The sequence below is a fragment of the Haliotis asinina genome, chromosome 1 (assembly GCF_037392515.1).
Source record: "Haliotis asinina isolate JCU_RB_2024 chromosome 1, JCU_Hal_asi_v2, whole genome shotgun sequence".
NCBI classification, from domain to species: Eukaryota; Metazoa; Mollusca; class Gastropoda; order Lepetellida; family Haliotidae; genus Haliotis; species Haliotis asinina.
Window position 1 is genome coordinate 13318677 of NC_090280.1, and position 19623 is coordinate 13338299.

Genomic DNA, 19623 nt, shown 5'->3' on the forward strand with positions numbered 1-19623 from the left:
ATTCAATGATACAGGGCTTTGAATAACGTTTTGTCTGACTAGAAGGGATGATCTGCCAGTAGCCCCATCACCCGGAGGTGAAAAAGAATGATATGCATTAAAATAACGAAAGTCAAATGTATCTCTTTGCTTTAAATATGTCTCTTGGAGACATATCGCTGAAGGTGTAAAGTCTTGGACTAATAGCTGTAATTCATGTAAATTAGTCCTCAGTCCTCTGCAGTTCCACTGTACAATATTATTGGAATAAACTGTCTTTTGGGGGGATTTATTGGGGATCTACCCCACACTCTTTTGGAGGGCGACAAGCTATGTGCCCTAGAATGGGCGTTTTCAGAAACGTCCATGTCCTCAAGAGACCCGTATTTATTGAACACTTGAATTTTGTTCTGTGACCCTTTAGGAGCTCTGCCACTTTGTTGTTTTGAAGTATCAGGCTTTGACTTCGGTTTACTTTTTCCAGCTTGCTGACTATCAGCTGTCGACTGAGACTTTGCGTGTGACTGAGATGATGATTTGTTATCAGAAGAAGACTTTGAAGTACTGGGAAGTGATTCCTCAGTCTGTGATGATATAGCAGGGTACAAAAGCTGTGGAGAATCGCAATTTACCCAAGTCAAGGTAGTTTGGCAGCCTGTGGTTGATGTTGTTTTAGAGCTAGATCCTGATGATGTTTTTGCTATTGGAGCATAACTTTCTGAAAGTTCAGATCTCTTTACCAGTTTTTGGGCCTCCGAAAAAGAGATATTTTGAGTGAATTTTATTTTATTGATCTCCATTTGCTCTTTCCAAATAGGACACTGTTTAGAAAATGAAGAATGGTCGCCTGAGCAATTGGTGCATTTGTTATGATCACTGTCACAATCTTCTGTTGTGTGTGTCTTCTCACCACAGTGAGCACACACAACAGACAATGTGCAGGTAGATACACCATGTCCATATTTCTGGCATTTAAACACCTGAGCGGCTTGGGGATGTACGTATCAACTGGAATGTTACAGTAGCCAGCCTTCACTGATTTGGGTGCATTTGGAGATGAAAAAGTAAACAGGTACGTATTCGTTTTGATGGTTTCGTTGTTTCTCCGCGTTGAAAAGGGCTTGACATATAGTACACCTTGATCCTTCATTTCAGATCCTATATCAAGTTCCGACATATCATCCAACAATCGATCACGATCTCTCACAATACCTTTACTTGTATTCAAGGTCTTGTGAGCAGAGACCGTGACGGGAATGCCCACGAATGATTTCATGTTCATCAGGTTCGTTGCTTGTTGTTTTTTTCCCACATTCAACTAGCAGGGCAACCGAACGCAGGCGTCTAATGTTTTTCACCTCCCCTGCAATACCCTGAATACCCTTGGACACAGCAACGGGGTTCAGTTTTAACGGTGTCTTGTCAGGTGTCTCAATCACAATGAAACGTGGCCAATATTCAATCGATGCAGATGGTCTCTGGTTAGTATCAACAGGGTCAATATCAAGTGGACGTTTTGCTTTTTTAAGTGGTATTTCGTAAGCCATGGGGCACCCGTGGCGAGCCACCTCCTCGTGGTGGGTGCTGGGTAACGCCAAGAGCTCGCCAACACCCCCGTAGTGGACCCGGGGGGATATTTGGTCCACCAACCCGTTTGCCGTGGGTTGCGGCCCTGTGTCGGTGGAGGAGGGGATCCTGGTGGTTGAGGGCATGGGAGCAGGACCAGTGTTCCTAATGCCCAATACACCACTTTGGCCCTGACTTCACCTAGACGGGTGGTTGAATGGGCCCGGTTCAACCAATCGGCTGGTCATGCCAAGCCCTGTGCATAGATAATATGTAATTGCACAAAATTTGATTTCGAATTGTTAAAACTTTAGTCTTGGCACCCTTTGTTCAGAATATTATTTGACTTGAATTTTGTTTACATGAATTCTGCCTAGAGTCTTATGCCCAGAAGGCGGTGGCTCATGGGCCAATCTGGTGGAAGAATTAATCTTTTGGTTTTTCTGCTGGAGTATATCATCTGAGTATCCTTGGTGCTGCAGGTTGGAGACCCGCTTGTGCTTAGCATTGTCCTTTGTGATACTCCGTGGTGGGTGGGGAGCTCGGATGATGAAACATATATACTACCTATGGAATACCAAACCCCCCAAAAACGCAATAAACGTCAACTTGACAACGATGATGACGACCAACGACCTTCCAACTCAATCGACTATTGGCCACGATTTTTAGTTCTAGAAACTGTAGACAAGACGCCACTGAAACTTAACCCTTTCGCCATTTCCAAGGGTATACATGGCATTGCAGGTGAGGTGAAAAACGTTAGACGCTTGCGTTCAGGCTCTCTGCTGGTTGAATGCAACAGAAAACAGCAAGCAAAGAACCTCATGTCAACAGAAGTATTTGTTGGAATTCCCGTCTCTATCACTGCCCACAGGACTCTGAATACCAGTAAAGGCATAATCAGAGACAGAGATGGATTGTTTGCTGATATGTCAGAGTTAGATATTGCTTCTGAGATGAAAGATCAGGGAGTGATTTATGTTAAAAGATTCACGATCCGCAGAAACAATGAAACGGTCCAAACAAATACTTATCTGTTCTCCTTCTCATCGCCAAATCCTCCGAAGTCTGTTAAAGCAGGTTATTGTAGTCTTTCAGTTGACGTGTACATCCCAAATCCTTTGAGATGTTTTAGATGTCAAAGGTATGGGCACGGTGTTAACACTTGTATCAAGCCCATAACATGCGCCCACTATAGTGAGAATACTCATGTCACAGAAGACTGTAACAGTGACCATAAAAAGTGTACAAATTGTTCGGGAAATCATTCGTCTTTCGCCAAAGAGTGTCCAGTCTGGAAAACACAAATGGAAATCAATAAGATTAAATTCACCCAGAACGTCAGCTTTTCTGACGCCAAAAAACTTGTGGAATCTGCAGCACATACTGAATCATTTGCATCAGTTTTAAGAACTCCTGAATATACCTCAAAAGTAACTACCTCGTCGATACATTGCCAGACAGATTTGACGTGGGTTAAAACAAATAATGCTCAGTTCGTTGCACCCGAACAGTCTACTCAAACCTTGACATCTTCTGTCAACACTCAGGTGGTATCTAAAGCCGGGTCACAGTCCTGTAGTCAGACTTCATCTGTATCTGGAGAACAATCATTGTCTCAGTCAACTCACAAATCACGATCAAAAACAAGCTCTAAGAATATTGTTCAAAGTAAAACTGACTCAAGAACAGAATCTTCAAAAAAGAGTGGCAGACCCCAGAAGGGTTCAGAAAATCCTGTAAAATTATTTAATAAATACGGATCGCTTGAGGCCATGGAAGTGTCAGAAAACTTCCATCCCAGGGCACATAGCTTGTCGCCCTCGAAAAAGGTGAGGGGTAGATCCCCTATTAACCCACCAAAGAGATAGTGTATTCCAATAATATTGTACAGTGGAACTGCAGAGGATTGAGGACTAATTTACATGAATTACAGCTATTAGTCCAAGATTTTACACCTTCAGCCTTATGTCTCCAAGAGACATATTTAAAACAAACAGATACATTTGACCTTCGTCAGTTTAATACATATCATTGTTTTTCACCTCCGGGTGATAGAGCCACCGGAGGATCATCCATTCTAGTCAGACAAAACGTTATTCAAAGCTCTGTTCCACTTAATACTAATATGCAGGCTGTTGCAGTGAGAATTACTTTACATGTAGCGTTTACGCTATGCTCTCTATATATTTCACCGTCTTCGACGTTTGCTTAAACCGATCTTCAAGCTCTATATGATCAGCTCCCGAAGCCCTGTGTTATAATGGGAGATTTAAATGGCCACAACCCACTCTGGGGTAGTGTAAATACAAACACTAAAGGTAAATTGTTGGAGGAGTTTTGTTCTGACAATGATTTATGTATTTATAATGATGGTTCCAACACATATTTACACCCTGGGACAGGGACGTATTCTGCTCTCGACTTGTCACTCACAAATTCAGAACTACTAAATGAATTCGAATGGTTAGTCCACGATGACCTCTGTGGAAGTGACCATTTTCCTACTATATTAAAAGCTGTAACTCCATCCGATGTTCCTCCATCATCAAGACGAAATTTTAAAAAGGCTAACTGGGCTTTATATGAAACACTGTGTGCTGAAAAACTTAAACCTGAACGTTTTATTGACGTTCCTGATGCCATCAAATGTTTTTCTGATGAATTGAATTCCATAGCTGATGAGTGTATACCAAAATCATCTGTAGTTCCACATATTCGAAAACCATGGTTCAGCGATGAATGCAAACAAGCTAGGAAGGCAAGGAAAAAAGCAGAACATTATTTCCGTCGCCATCCTATGGTGCATAATTTAAATAAATTTAAAATTTTAAATGCTAAAGCACGGCGTACTTTTAAACAGAACAAACGCCAATCTTGGCAAAATTATGTATCCAAAATAAATTCTCGGACACCCATGTCCAAGGTATGGAACATGGTCCAAAAAATTAAAGGCAAAGGTACTAAATCTACTGTCCATCATCTTAAACATGGAGATCAGTTACTTACTGATAAATCAGATATTGCAAATAAACTGGGCGAAACCCTCGCTAAACACTCTTCCTCTTCTAATTATTTACCTAAATTCCAGCAGTATCAAAAACAACAAGAAAAGAAAACTATTAATTTCAACTCAGATAATGGGGAAGATTACAATGAAACTTTTTCTATTTATGAGCTCCATACTGCTCTTGATCAAGCTCATGATACTGCTACAGGAGCTGATAACATACATTATCAACTCCTGAAGCACTTACCAGAATCCTGTTTAGAGACGCTCTTGTATATATTTGATGATATTTGGACTTCCGGGAAATTTCCTTCTTCGTGGCGTAATGCTATTGTAGTACCAATACCTAAATCTGGACGTGATCATACGGATCCGTCCAATTATCGGCCGATTTCGTTAACTAGCTGTGTTTGCAAGACCATGGAACGCATGATAAATAATCGACTTGTTTGGTATTTGGAAACAAATAACCTTATCACAGATATACAATGTGGTTTCCGGAAAAATAGAAGTACTGTCGATCACTTAGTGCGTTTAGAATCATTTGTTAAAAACGCACTAATTACCAAACAACACGCTGTGTCTATCTTTTTTGATCTTGAAAAAGCATATGACACAACCTGGAAATATGGCATTTTACGAGATTTACATGACTTCGGTTTGCGAGGTCGTTTGCCTGAATTTATTGCCAAGTTTTTAAATAACAGACAATTCCAGGTCAGTGTGGGTTCTACCCTGTCTGATCATTACAGTCAGGATCAGGGTGTTCCACAAGGCAGTATTTTGTCTGTCACTCTTTTTAGCATCAAGATCAACAGTTTATCAAAAGTTTTAAACGATTCAATTGATGGATCCTTATTTGTGGATGATTTTAATATTTTTTGTCGTGGTAAAAATATGCATACCATTGAACGGCAATTGCAGTTGTGTTTAAACAAGATTAATAAATGGTGTCTTGAAAACGGTTTTAAATTTTCTAAATCGAAAACTAACTGCATACATTTTTGTCGTAAATACAAACCACATGAAGACCCTGAACTGTCTCTAGATGGGACGCCCCTTAAAGTTGTGAAGGAAGCCAAATTCTTGGGTCTAATCTTTGATTCACATTTAACGTTTTTACCACATATTAAATCACTTAAAACTAAATGCCTGAAAGCTCTTGACTTGTTGAAAGTAGTTTCAAATTCAAAATGGGGAGGGGATCAAGCTACTCTTCTCCACCTGTATCGATCACTCGTTCGTTCTAAACTTGATTATGGCTCCATCGTCTATGGTGGAGCCTGCAAAAGTAATCTTAAACTTCTTGATCCTGTCCATCACCAAGGTCTAAGACTTTGTCTTGGGTCCTTCAGAACTTCACCTATTGACAGTCTTTACGTTGAGGCCGATGAAGCATCTCTTGCACAACGCTGTATTAAATTATCTTTACAATATGTCACAAAACTATACTCTAACGAATCTAACCCTGCATATAACTGTGTCTTCAATCCTCATTATGAGGATTTGTATAGCAAAAAGTCTTCTCTTGTTCCACCTCTTGGGCTCAGAATAAAGCCGTTTATTGCTGCTGCTGGTATTGAGCTGAACAATATAGCTCCTTTCCGTCTTCTTTCCTCTCCCCCTTGGCAGTTGTTCAGGCCACAGGTTGACCTAACATTAACATTTAAAAAATCAGAAACCAATGAATTATAGTATAAACAAGAATATAATAAATTGAAACATACATATAACAATTACAAATCCGTATTTACAGATGGGTCCAAAGACGGTGGTGCAGTTGCTTGTGCTACTGTCATTGGATCCAGAACAATATCTTCTAGATTACCAGATAATAGTTCTATTTTTACAGCAGAAGCTAACGCCATATTAACAGCTCTTAAATATATCCAAAGACACCCGAAACGTAAACAATATATAATATATTCCGACTCTCTTTTTTGCCTTCAGGCTATTAAAAACATCTCTTGTAAACATCCACTTTTAATAGAAATTATGGAACTGTAAAATACTCTTGCTACTGGCCAATACGACATCGTCTTTTGTTGGTTACCCAGTCACGTAGGTATTTCTGGGAATGTGATGGCCGATCTTGCTGCCAAGGCAGCACTCACCAAATGTGTGACACCACTTCTTCTTCCATATTCAGATTACAAAGCTTGCATTAGAACGTATATCCGTGATCTGATGCAGAAGAGGTGGGACACTCAAGTAGGTATAAATAAATTACATGAAATAAAACCTTATATCGGTTATACTTACCTGGGTTGTCAGTCCAGATAAGTCATTATGCGACGATGTCGCATTGGCCATACGAGGTATACTCACGAGTATCTATTAAAAAGTGAAGATCCTCCGTTTTGTATCCCTTGTGATGAAAGAATCACAGTCAAGCATGTCCTGCTTGACTGTGTTGAATATTCCATCACAAGGGATAAATATGTTAATTCACAAACTTTAAAGGATCTTGTTAACAGTGTTAGTCCTCATTTAATTATTGCATTTTTAAAAGAATTAGATTTGCTTACTGAATTGTAAATAGAAAAATATTTTATGCTTGGAAGTTTGAATTAGTAACTTAGAGTGTTAGTGGCTGTATCCTCGAAGGGGGTTAAAGCACCGTAAAATTATTGTCCTCTTGAGAGGGTACGTAAGTCCCAAAACATTTAAAGTCAAATTTGATCTTCCATTTTGCCCTAGCCGTAGAATATGTGTCATTTTAATTTGTGGCTAATCTTGCATGCAATCACCAGCAGCTGAGGGGATGATGTAAATCCAGCTAGGGACCATGCAGGTAGCAGAAGTACTGTAAGTCCCCATGGCCCCTAGTGTGGTGATCTACCTTCAGTTGTTGGTGATCTATATAGCCTGTTTTTATATTGTTTTGTCTCAATAGGAATATTAGTTTTAACTTTTCACGCTAGTTTTATTTCGTATTGTGATATTCTAGTTGTTTTACTGTCCTTCGTTGACAGGTTTTTATGATATATATAGATTCCTTTTTAAGAATGCTCTCGTCACGATATGGCTGTAATACTGCCGATGTGACGTTAAATGTTAACTCACTCACTCACTCGTAAGCCATGGTTAAGGTAATATGGTTCATCATCTTCAAACTCCCCACCCACCACGGAGTATCACAAGGACAATGCTAAAGCAAGATTACGTTTCGAAAATCAATTCACGTACGCCAATGTCTAAAGTATGGAACATGATCCAGAGAATTAAAGGTAAGGGTAACAAATCATGCATACATCATCTCAAAACTGGAGATCAGGTATTAACAGATAAATCTGATATCGCAAATAAACTGGGTGAAACACTTACTAAACATTCTTCTTCATCAAACTACCTTCCTCAATTTCAAAAATACAAAAAAAAAATGCAGGAAAAGAAATAATTTTCATTCTGATAATGGGGAAGACTATAACGAAATCTTTTCCATCCATGAGCTTCATACTGCCCTTGAACAAGCTCACGATACTGCAACAGGAGCTGATAACATACATTATCAGCTCCTGAAACACCTACCTAACTCCTGTTTAGAGACACTATTGAATATTTTCGATGAAATTTGGATATCTCGTACATTTCCCTCCTCTTGGCGTGATGCTATAGTTGTGCCCATACCTAAACCTGGACGTGATCATACAGATCCATCCAACTATAGACCCATTTCCTTGACTAGCTGCGTTTGCAAAACCATGGAGCGCATGGTCAATAACAGATTAACTTGGTACCTAGAATCTAACAATTTAATCACTAATATTCAATGTGGTTTTCGTAAAAATCGCAGTACCATTTAGTCCGATTGGAGTCGTTTGTTAAAAACGCCCTTCTTAACAAGGAGCATCCTGTGTCAATATTTTTTATTTGGAAAAAGCTTATGACACATCATGGAAGTACGGTATTTTAAGAGATTTACATGATTTTGGTTTACGGGGCCGTCTGCCTGAGTTTATAGCTGAGTTTTTAACTGACAGGCAATTTCAAGTGCGTGTGGGTTCTACCCTGTCTGATTATTATAAGCAGGACCAGGGTGTCCCACAAGGCAGTATTTTGTCTGCCACTTTATTCACTATTAAAATTAATAGTCTTTCAAATGTTTTAACAGATTCAATCAATGGTTAGCTTTTGGTGGATGACTTTAATATTTCTTGTCGTGGCAAAAATATGCGAACCATTGAGAGACAGTTACAAATCTGTCTCAACAAAATTCATAAATGGTGCCTCGAGAATGGGTTTATATTTTCTCAATCTAAGACAAATTGCATTCACTTTTGCCGAAAATACAAACCTCATAAAGACCCTGACTTGTCTTTAAATGGTACACCCATCCAAGTTGTCAAGGAAGCTAAGTTCCTTGGTCTCATCTTTGACTCACACTTAACCTTTCTGCCACATATTAAATACCTAAAAACCAAATGCTTGAGGGCGCTTGATTTGTTGAAAGTCGTTTCAAATACAAAGTGGGGAGGAGACCAATCAACCCTCCTACATTCATACAGGTCACTCATCCGTTCTAAACTGGATTACGGCTCCATTGTTTATGGTGGAGCCTGTAAAAGCAACCTCAAAATACTTGATTCTATCCATCATCAAGGGCTAAGACTTTGTCTCGATCATTCCGAACTTCCCCTATTAACAGTCTATACGGTGAAGCAGATGAACCTTCCCTTGATCAACGCCGTATTAAATTATCGTTGCAGTATCTCACTAAACTGTATTCAGATAAGTCCAACCCTGCATATAATTGTGTCTTCAATCCCCCGTATGGGGATTTGTACAATAAAAAGCCTTCACTTGTTCCGCCTCTTGGACTAAGAGTGAAACCTTTTCTCTCAGCTGCTGGCATTGAGCTAGAAAATATAGCCCCTTCTCGCTTGTTTTCTTCACCTCCTTGGCAACTGGTTTGACCACAAGTTAACCTTACATTAAGTAAATATGAAAAATCAGTAACTAATGGATTACAATATAAACAAGCATATAATCAATTAAAAAGTAACTATAGTACGTATAAATCCTTATTTACAGATGGGTCCAATGATGGTGGGGCAGTTGCTTGTGCCACTGTCATTGGATCCAGATCAATATCTTCCAGATTACCAGACAGCAGTACCATTTTACAGCAGAAGCACATGCCATATTAACGGCCCTAAAATATATAAAAAAACACCCAAAATATGATTCCATACTCTGATTATAAAGCTGTTATTAGATCTTATATCCGTGATCTGATGCAAAAGAAGTGGGACACCCAAGTAGGTATCAATAAATTACACCAAATCAAGCCAACAATCGGTTATACTTACTTCTGTTGTCAGTCCAGATTTGAAGAGGTCATTATGCGACGATGTCGTATTGGTCATTGAAGATACACTCATGAGTATTTGTTAAAAGGCGACGATTCCCCGTTTTGCATCCCTTGTGATGAGGGAATCACTGTCAAGCATGTCTAGCTTGACTGTATTGATTTTGCCATCACAAGGGATAAATATTTCAATATCAAATCAATTAGGGATCTTTTTAATAAAGTAAATTATCATTTAATAATTGGATTTTTAAAAGAAATAGAGGCACCCGTGGCGAGCCACCTCCTCGTGGTGGGTGCTGGGTAACGCCAAGAGCTCGCCAACACCCCCGTTGTGGACCCGGGGGGATATTTGGTCCACCAACCCGTTTGCCGTGGGTTGCGGCCCTGTGTCGGTGGAGGACAGGAGTCTGGGGGTTGAGAGCACTGGGGCTCTGTGACCGCGTTCCCTTTGCTCAACACACCCCTTCGACCCTTACTTCACCTAGACGGGTGGTTGAATGGGCCCGGTTCAACCAATCGGCTGGTCACGCCAAGCCCTGAGTGTTCCATTTTGTAATGTAAAAATTTGAAAATTTTATCCTTGTATGTCTTGGCAAATTTTTGGACCCTCATAATTTCAAATATACACTTTCATGTTTTTGCCTAGAGTCCTATGCCCAGAAGGCGGTGGCTCATTGGGAAAACTGGTGGAAAGATTAAACTTAATTTTTCTGCTGGAGTATATCATCCGGGTACCCTTGGTGCTGCAAGCTGGAGATCCGCTTGTTTCTAGCATTGTCCCTGTGATACTCCGTGGTGGGTGGGGAGCTCGGATGATGAACCAAGAAATACTAACCATGGAATTCCAAACCCCTGCCAAAAAGACAAAACGTCCACTTGACATTGATCTTGATGATACTGAACACAGATCTACTAAAGCATTTGACTACTGGCCACGCTTTATCGTAATTGAGACGCTGGATAAGACACCATTGAAATTGAATCCTTTTGCGGTATCCAAGGGAATACGAGGAATTGCGGGTGAAGTCAAAAACATCAGACGCTTGCGTTCAGGTGCTTTACTTGTTGAATGTAGTAAGCGGCAGCAAGCCACGAGCCTGATGGCAATTGACACGTTTGTGAACATTCCTGTGTTGGTCTCAGCACACAGAACCTTGAACACCAGTAAAGGAATAGTACGAGACCGTGATCACTTGTTTGCTGATATGACAGAATTTGATATCGTGTCAGAGATGAAGGATCAAGGAGTCACTTTTGTTTAGCGATTCAAAACTCGTAGAAATAATGAAACCCTTGAGACAAACACATACCTGTTTCCCTTTTTGTGTCCAATTGCTCCAAAATCAATAAAGGCTGGCTACTGTAACATCAATGTGGATACTTACATTCCTAATCCTTTAAGATGCTTTAAATGCCAAAGATACGGCCATGGTGTCAATACATGTAAATCATCTGTTACATGTGCTCACTGTAGCGAAAAGACTCACACGACGGATGACTGCAACAGCACTTTCAAAAAATGTACTAATTGTGAAGGAAATCACTCATCCTTCTCAAAAGAGTGTCCCATTTAGAAACAGCAAATGGAAATCAACAAAATAAAATTTACACAAGACATTAGTTTTGCTGAAGCCAAAAAACAAGTGCAAAAATCTGAAACTTATGCTTCCGTATCTCGATCAACGTTTGATACAGCCAAAATAACCAAAATGTCTAGTAGCTGTCAAACCAACTGGACATGGATAAATACTGATTCACCTCAGATGCTGTCACCTGAAATATCCACTCAGACTGCGAAAGTACTTCCAGACTCATCCCGTATTCAGGATGCATCTATATCTAAGGCATCTAAATCCCACTCACAATCTAAATCTCATTCTCAAACAAATGTGAAAGACATTGCAAAACACCCGGTGAAATCAAGAAATGTATCTTCATCACAAAAATGTCAAAGTGGCAGAGCCTCGAAAGGTTCAACAAACAAAATCCAGCTGTTTAACAAATATGGATCGTTGGAGGACATGGATGTGTCCGAAAATATCACCCACAGGGCACATAGCTTGTCGCCCTCTAGAAAGGCAAGGGGTAGGTCCCCAATAAATCCCCCAAAAGATAGTTTATTCTAATAATATTGTACAGTGGAACTGCAGAGGACTGAGGACTAATTTGCATGAATTACAGCTAATAGTCCAAGACTTTACACCTTCAGCCTTATGTCTCCAAGAGACATATTTAAAACAAACAGATACATTTGACCTTCGTCATTTTAATGCATATCATTGTTATTCACCTCCGGGTGATAGAGCCACTGCCGGATCATCCCTTCCAGTCAGACAAAACGTTATTCAAAGCCCTGTTCCACTTATTACTAATATGCAGGCTGTTGCAGTGAGAATTACTTTACATGTACCGTTTACGCTATGCTGTCTCTATATTTCGCCGTCTTCGACGTTTGCCAAAACTGATCTTCAAGCTCTATATGACCAACTCCCGAAGCCCTGTGTTATAATGGGAGATTTAAATGGCCACAACCCACTCTGGGGTAGTGTAAATACAAACACTGAAGGTAAATTGTTGGAGGACTTTTGTTCTGACAATGATTTATGTATTTATAATGATGGTTCCAACACATATTTACACCCTGGCACAGGGACCTATTCTGCTCTTGATTTGTCACTGACAAATTCAGAACTACTAAATGAATTCGAATGGTCAGTCCACGATGACCTCTGTGGAAGTGACCATTTTCCTACTATATTAAAAGCTGTAACTCCATCTGATGTTCCTCCATCATCAAGGCGGAATTTTAAAAAGGCTAACTGGGCTTTATACGAAACACTGTGTGCTGAAAAACTTAAACCTGAACGTTTTATTGACGTTCCCGATGCTATTAAATGCTTTTCTGATCACCTGAACTCCATAGCTGATGAGTGTATACCAAATTCCTCTGCAGTTCCACACATAAGAAAACCATGGTTCAACGATGAGCGCAAACAAGCTAGGAAGGCAAGGAAAAAGGCAGAACATTATTTCCGTCGCCATCCCATGGTGCATAATTTATATAAATTTAAGATTTTAAATGCTAAAGCGCGGCGTACTTTTAAACAGAACAAACGCCAATCTTGGCAAAATTATGTATCCAAAATAAATTCTCGGACACCCATGTCCAAGGTATGGAACATGGTCCAGAAAATTAAAGGAAGGGTACTAAATCTACTGTCCATCATCTTAAACATGAAGATCTATTGCTTACTGATAAATCAGATATTGCGAATAAACTGGGTGAAACCCTCGCTAAACACTCTTCCTCTTCTAATTATTTACCTAACTTCCAGCAGTATCAAAAACAAGAAAAGAAAATTATTAATTTCAATTCTGATAATGGGGAAGATTATAATGAAACATTTTCAATTCATGAACTCCATACTGCACTTGATCAAGCTCATGACACTGCTACAGGAGCTGATAACATACATTATCAACTCCTGAAGCACTTACCAGAACCCTGTTTAGAGAGGCTCTTATATATTTTTGATGATATTTGGACTTCCGGGAAATTTCCGTCTTCATGGCATGACGCCATAGTAGTACCAATACCTAAACCTGGACGTGATCATACGGATTCATCCAATTATCGTCCGATTTCGTTAACTAGCTGTGTTTGCAAGACCATGGAACGCATGATAAATAATCGACTTGTTTGGTACTTGGAAACAAATAACCTTATCACTGATATACAGTGTTGTTTTCGCAAAAACAGAAGTACTGTCGATCACTTAGTGCGTTTAGAATCATTTGTTAAAAACGCACTAATTAATAAACAACATGCTGTGTCTATCTTTTTTGATCTAGAAAAAGCATATGACACAACCTGGAAATATGGTATTTTAAGAGACTTACATGACTTCGGCTTGAGAGGTCGTTTACCTCAATTTATAGCCAACTTTTTAAATGGCAGACAGTTTCAAGTTCGAGTGGGTTCTACCCTGTCTGATCATTACAATCAGTATCAGGGTGTTCCACAAGGCAGTATTTTGTCTGTCACACCTTTTAGCATCAAGATAAATAGTTTATCAAAAGTTTTAAACGATTCAATTCATGGATCGTTATTTGTGGATGATTTTAATATTTCTTGCATACTATTGAACGGCAACTGCAGCTTTGTTTAAACAAAATAAATAAATGGCGTCTTGAAAACGGCTTTAAGTTTTCTAAATCCAAAACTAAGTGTATACATTTTTGCAGAAAATATAAGCCACATAAGGACCCGGAACTATCTCTAGATGGCACTCCCATCAAAGTTGTAAAGGAGGCCAAGTTCTTGGGACTAATCTTTGACTCTCATTTAACATTTCTGCCTCATATTAAGTTCCTTAAAACTAAATGCCTGAAGGCTCTTGACTTGTTGAAAGTTGTTTCCACCTGGGGAGGGGATCAAGCAACCCTCTTACACCTATATCGATCACTGGTCCGTTCGGAACTCGATTATGGCTCCATCGTGGAGCCTGCGAAAGCAACCTTAAACTTCTTGATTCTGTCCACCATCAAGGTCTAAGACTTTGTCTTGGGTCTTTCCAAACCTCACCTATTGATAGTCTCTACGTTGAGGCCGATGAACCATCTCTTACTCAACGTCGTATAAAATTGTCTTTACAATACATTACTAAATTATATTCTAACGAATTTAACCCCGCCTATAACTGTGTGTTCAATCCCCTTTATGAGGATTTGTATAACAAAAAGTCTTCTCTTGTTCCACCTCTTGGGCACAGAATTAAACCATTTATTTCTTCTACCGTCATTGTGCTGGAAAGTATATCGCCTTCCCTGTCTTCTTTCTTCTCCTCCTTAGCAACTGGTTAGGCCACAAGTTGATCTAACATTAACATCATTTTAAAAAATCAGAAACAAATGACTTACAATATAAACAAGAATATCATCAATTAAAACATAAATATAGCAATTACAAACCCTTATTTACAGATGGGTCCAAGGACGGTGGTGCAGTGGCTTGTGCCACTGTCATTGGATCCAGAACAATATCTTCTAGATTACCAGATAATAGTTCTATTTTTACAGCAGAAGCTAACGCCATATTAACAGCTCTTAAATAAAGACACCCTAAACGTAAACAATATATAATCTATTCTGACTCTCTTTCTTGCCTTCAGGCTATTACAAATATTTCTTGTAAACATCCACTTTTAACTGAAATTATTGAATTGTATAATAATCTTGCCACTGGCCAATACGACATCACATTGTCTTTTGTTGGTTACCTAGCCACGTGGGCATTTCTGGTACCGCAATGGCCGATCTTGCTGCCAAGGCGGCACTCAACAAATCTGTGACACCACTTCTTATTCCATACACTGATTATAAAGCTAACATTAGATCTTATATCCGTGATCCGATGCAGAAGAAGTGGGACGCCCAAGTGGGTATAATTAAATTACATGAGATAAAACCTTACATTGGTTATACCCACTTTGGTTGTCAGTCCAGATTTGAAGAGGTTATTTTACGACGATGTCGTATTGGACACACTAGATATACTCATTCAAACCTGTTAAAAGGTGAGGATCCTCCATTTTGTATCCCTTGTGATCAGAGAGTCACGGTCAAGCATATTCTGCTCGACTGTCTTGAATTCTCCATCACAAGGGATATGTATTTTACAGTTAAAACAATGAAGGATCTTTTTACCAGCGTTAGTTTTCATTTAATTATTGTTTTTTTAAAAGAAATTGATTTTTTGATTGACTTGTGAGCAATATGTTTCTGTAAAAATATTTTAATAATTGGTAGCTTGGATTCGTAACTAGAATTGTTAGTGGCTGTACCCTCAAAGGGGTTGAAGTATTGTAAAATTATTGTCCTCCTGAGAGGGTACGTAAGTCCAAAAACATTCATAGTAAATTTAAGTCTACCAGGCTTTTAATCGTAGTATTCCTGTTGTTTTAATTTGGGCTAGCATATTGTACACTCGCCAGCAGCTGAAGGGATGGTGTAAATCCAACTAGGGTCCATGCAGGAAGCAAAGGTACTGTAAGTCCACATGGTCCCTAGTATGGTGATCTACCTTCTGTTGTTGGCGATATATAGCCTGTTTTTATATTGTATTGTCTAAACATTGATATTAGTTTTAACTTTCCATCCTAGTTTTAATTCAAGTTGTGATACGGTAATTGTTTTACTATCCTTTGTCGACAGGTTTTATAATACACATATATTCCTTTTCAGTGTTTTGTTCCCGTCACGATATGGCTGAAATATTGCCGATGTGACGTTAAATATTAACTCACTCACTTTAAAAGAAATAGAATTGTTGGCTAAATTTTGAATAATATGTTTCGTATATAGAAAAAAGTTATTTAATTAATGGTAGTCTAAATTAGCAACTGCGATTGTTAGTGACTGCCTTCAAAGGGGGTTAAAGTATTGTAAAATTATTGTCCCCCTGAGTAAAACTTTCACATACCAAGTTTTTAATCGTAGTATTTTTGTTATTTTAAATTTTGGCTAACTTGTCTTACAATCGCCAATGGCTGAGGGGATGGTGTAAAACCAGCTGGGATCCATGCAGGTAGCAAAAGTATTGTAAGTCCCCATGGTCCCTAGTATGGTGATCTACCCTCCGTTGTTGGTGATTTATAGCCCGTGTTTTATATTGTATTGTCTTCTCTCATTACAGTGTTTTAGTTTTAGATGCTAGTTTTATGTTCATACCTGTGATAGTCTAGTAGTTTTACTGTCCATTGTCGACAGGTTTTACTCTTCCAGGCGTTTTCAATTTATTAAGTGAATTGTTCTCGTCACGATATGGCTGCAATATTGCCGATGTGACGGTGAATTTTAACTCACTCACTCACTATAAATATTTAACTGTTTCATTAGTCATTGAATTTTGTTCTCAGGGTAACAGCATAGCGTCTCAACGTTTTAACCATCACGAAGCCAAGCAAAATCAGATGAGCGGGTCGTCATACAAAGAAAGCAGGTACGTGAGTTATATACTGTTCAAAACAAATAGGGAATATTCGGAAAAAAATGAAAGAACCAAAATTGTGGCAAATATATTTTATTACTAATAGGTCTGGACCAGTAATAGACAAGTGTAGAACTAGATGACACGGTGAATAGCGGTTTCATGTACGCGCCATTTCCAAAAACGGTATGAAGAGATGAGAAGGGTCCATAAACTGAATTTGTTTTTTATAGTTAAGCCAATAAAGCTCCACGATTGGCCAAACAAGCACGAATCCTCCTTGGTATACTCCTTACAGGCCGACCAAGCATAAATTGGGGTATGGCATTCCATTCCTCTTGCAACGCTGGGCCCAGTTCTTGAACCATAGCTGGTTGACGTTGACGCTGTCTCACACGTCTCCCGAGCATGTCCCAAACGTGTTCTGTGGGGAAAAGGTTGGGGCTGAGAGTCGGCCAGGGCAGGGTAACGATGTTTTGCCCCTGCATGTAGTCGATGACGATTCTGACACGATGTGCTCGGGCGTTGCCATCTTGGTAAACAAAATGTCGACCAGCTTGGCGCGCAAAGGGAATAACAATGGCGTCAAGGATGTTATCACGATAGCCTGTGACTCTCCCTTGGACGATGTGAAGTGCTGTTCTGCCATTCACAGTGATTCCTCCCCACACCATAACAGAACCATCACCACATCGCTCATGTTGATGAACGTTGGGGTTAGCGTAACGCTCATCCTGTCGCCGCCAGACCCGAGAACGCCTATCCCGGAAGTCTATAGTGAACCTCGACTCATCAGAGAACATAACCCTTGCCCATCGACGATTTCCCCAGCGGCGATGTTGTTCACTCCATTGACGTCTGTCTCTGATGTGTCTAGCCGTCAATACTGGCGTAACGTACGGTCGACGAGCCCTAATCCCACGTGCATGTAATCTGTTTGGAATCGTCTGATCCCAGACTTGAACTCGAGCTGCAGTTTCAAGATGGGAGGCGATCTGACGAGCTGTTTTGGTTCGATTCCGAAAAGCATAAGTTCTGACAAGTCTGTCTTGTGCCGCAGTTGTTGACCTTGGGCGAACAAGGAGGATCATCGTCATTTTGGGTTCGACGATACCGGGCCCTCAATCTACTGATGACAGATTGGGAACCATTTAGAGTTTGGGTGACTATTCTCTGTTTTGTTCCGATCTGTAACATGCCAACGGCCCTTACAAGTTCCGCTCGCTGCAGAAGTCTCATTGAGTCGCAAAATTTGAACAAAGACTATAATGTGTTGTAAAGACGACAAACAATCGTTCAAAGTCATCGGATGTTTTCTTGAGGTCACATTACTCAAGAAATGCATGCTAATGTAAAGTGTAAAATCACCAGTTGCATCCCTACCACGTGCAACACACTGTCATGTGACATGCACAGGTGACATGAGCTGAAATGAATGGGTATGTGGGCTTAGAACATGAGCACACACAATAAAGATGAAACTTCATATTTGTCACAATTTTCCACGATGTTATTCAAAATCATATTTCAATATCCCCTACTTATTTTGAACAGTATGATAAGAAATAAATGTGATAATGCGCCTTTCCCATGGACAAAGTCCATGCTCAAAGCGCTAACAAAGTGGGTGGACAGTATATGGGTCTTGAGCAGTCCTTTAGAGGAATTAAAATCAACTGTCGATTTAATGGTGATAGGGAGAGAGTTCCAGAGTAGAGGAGGCCGAGCAGACAAGCGATTCCCTTCAAAAAGCTTGCAGTTTGAAACGAGGCACAGAGAGTAGGTTCAGATTCTGAGAACGAAGCTGTCTTCCTGGAAAGGATGGGATGAGAAGTATTCTGAACCTTTGTCATTGAGACATTTGTACACAAAACACAATATTTTAAAGTGTGTTCTTGGATTTTCATGACAGGTTCTATGTGGAAGTGCTTGGAAGTTCTGATGTGATTCGGCAGGCTGTATTCTGGACATTTTGTTATTTTGAAAGCAGTTTCTGGGAAATACCAAACTCGAGGCTATTGCAATAAGCAATTCGTGATGAAAATACCCTGAACCAGACCAAGCGCTGCATCACTACTGATGAAATGAAGTGGCTCGGAGCTGAAAGAGAGCTGATTAACATGGGTGCCCATCGCCAGTTGTGAGTCAAGTGTAACTCCGCGGTCTTTAACACTGGTTGTATCGCTGCATCAACTGCCCGAACAGTACTGGTGGTTTTGCATTTGCCTGTATCCGACAACCATTACTTCAGTTTTGTCATCGCTTAACGTCAGCATGTTGCTTGTGATCCACCTGTATGGAAGTCTTTGGGAGCTGAGTTTTTCTGAAGTTGGATGTCGTCTGCAAACGAATGATGGGAAATGCTATGTCTGTTAATTACATAGCAATATCGGTCGTGTATGCTATAAAACGAAGTGGACCGAGTACCGATTCCTGGGGCAGACCACCACGGACCAAGGAGGTTCGTGATTCGATGTTAGCCCACAGAACGGTCTGACTTCTGTTTTGAAGATAGGATTTCAACCAGATGAGGTGTACCCCGTGGATTCCAAATGACCCTTGAGTCTTTCCAGAAGGAGATGGTGGTCAATGGTATCGAAGACAAAAGAGAGGTCGAGCAAGATAAGGGTAGCTAGTTTGCCTTTATCCACAGCTGTGAATAACTCACTGGACACTCTGTGGAGAGCTAGCTCGGTGCTGTGATTCGATCTGTAGGCCGTGTGGAATTTGTCCAAAAGTCAAAAGGCAGAGAAATGATCCCTG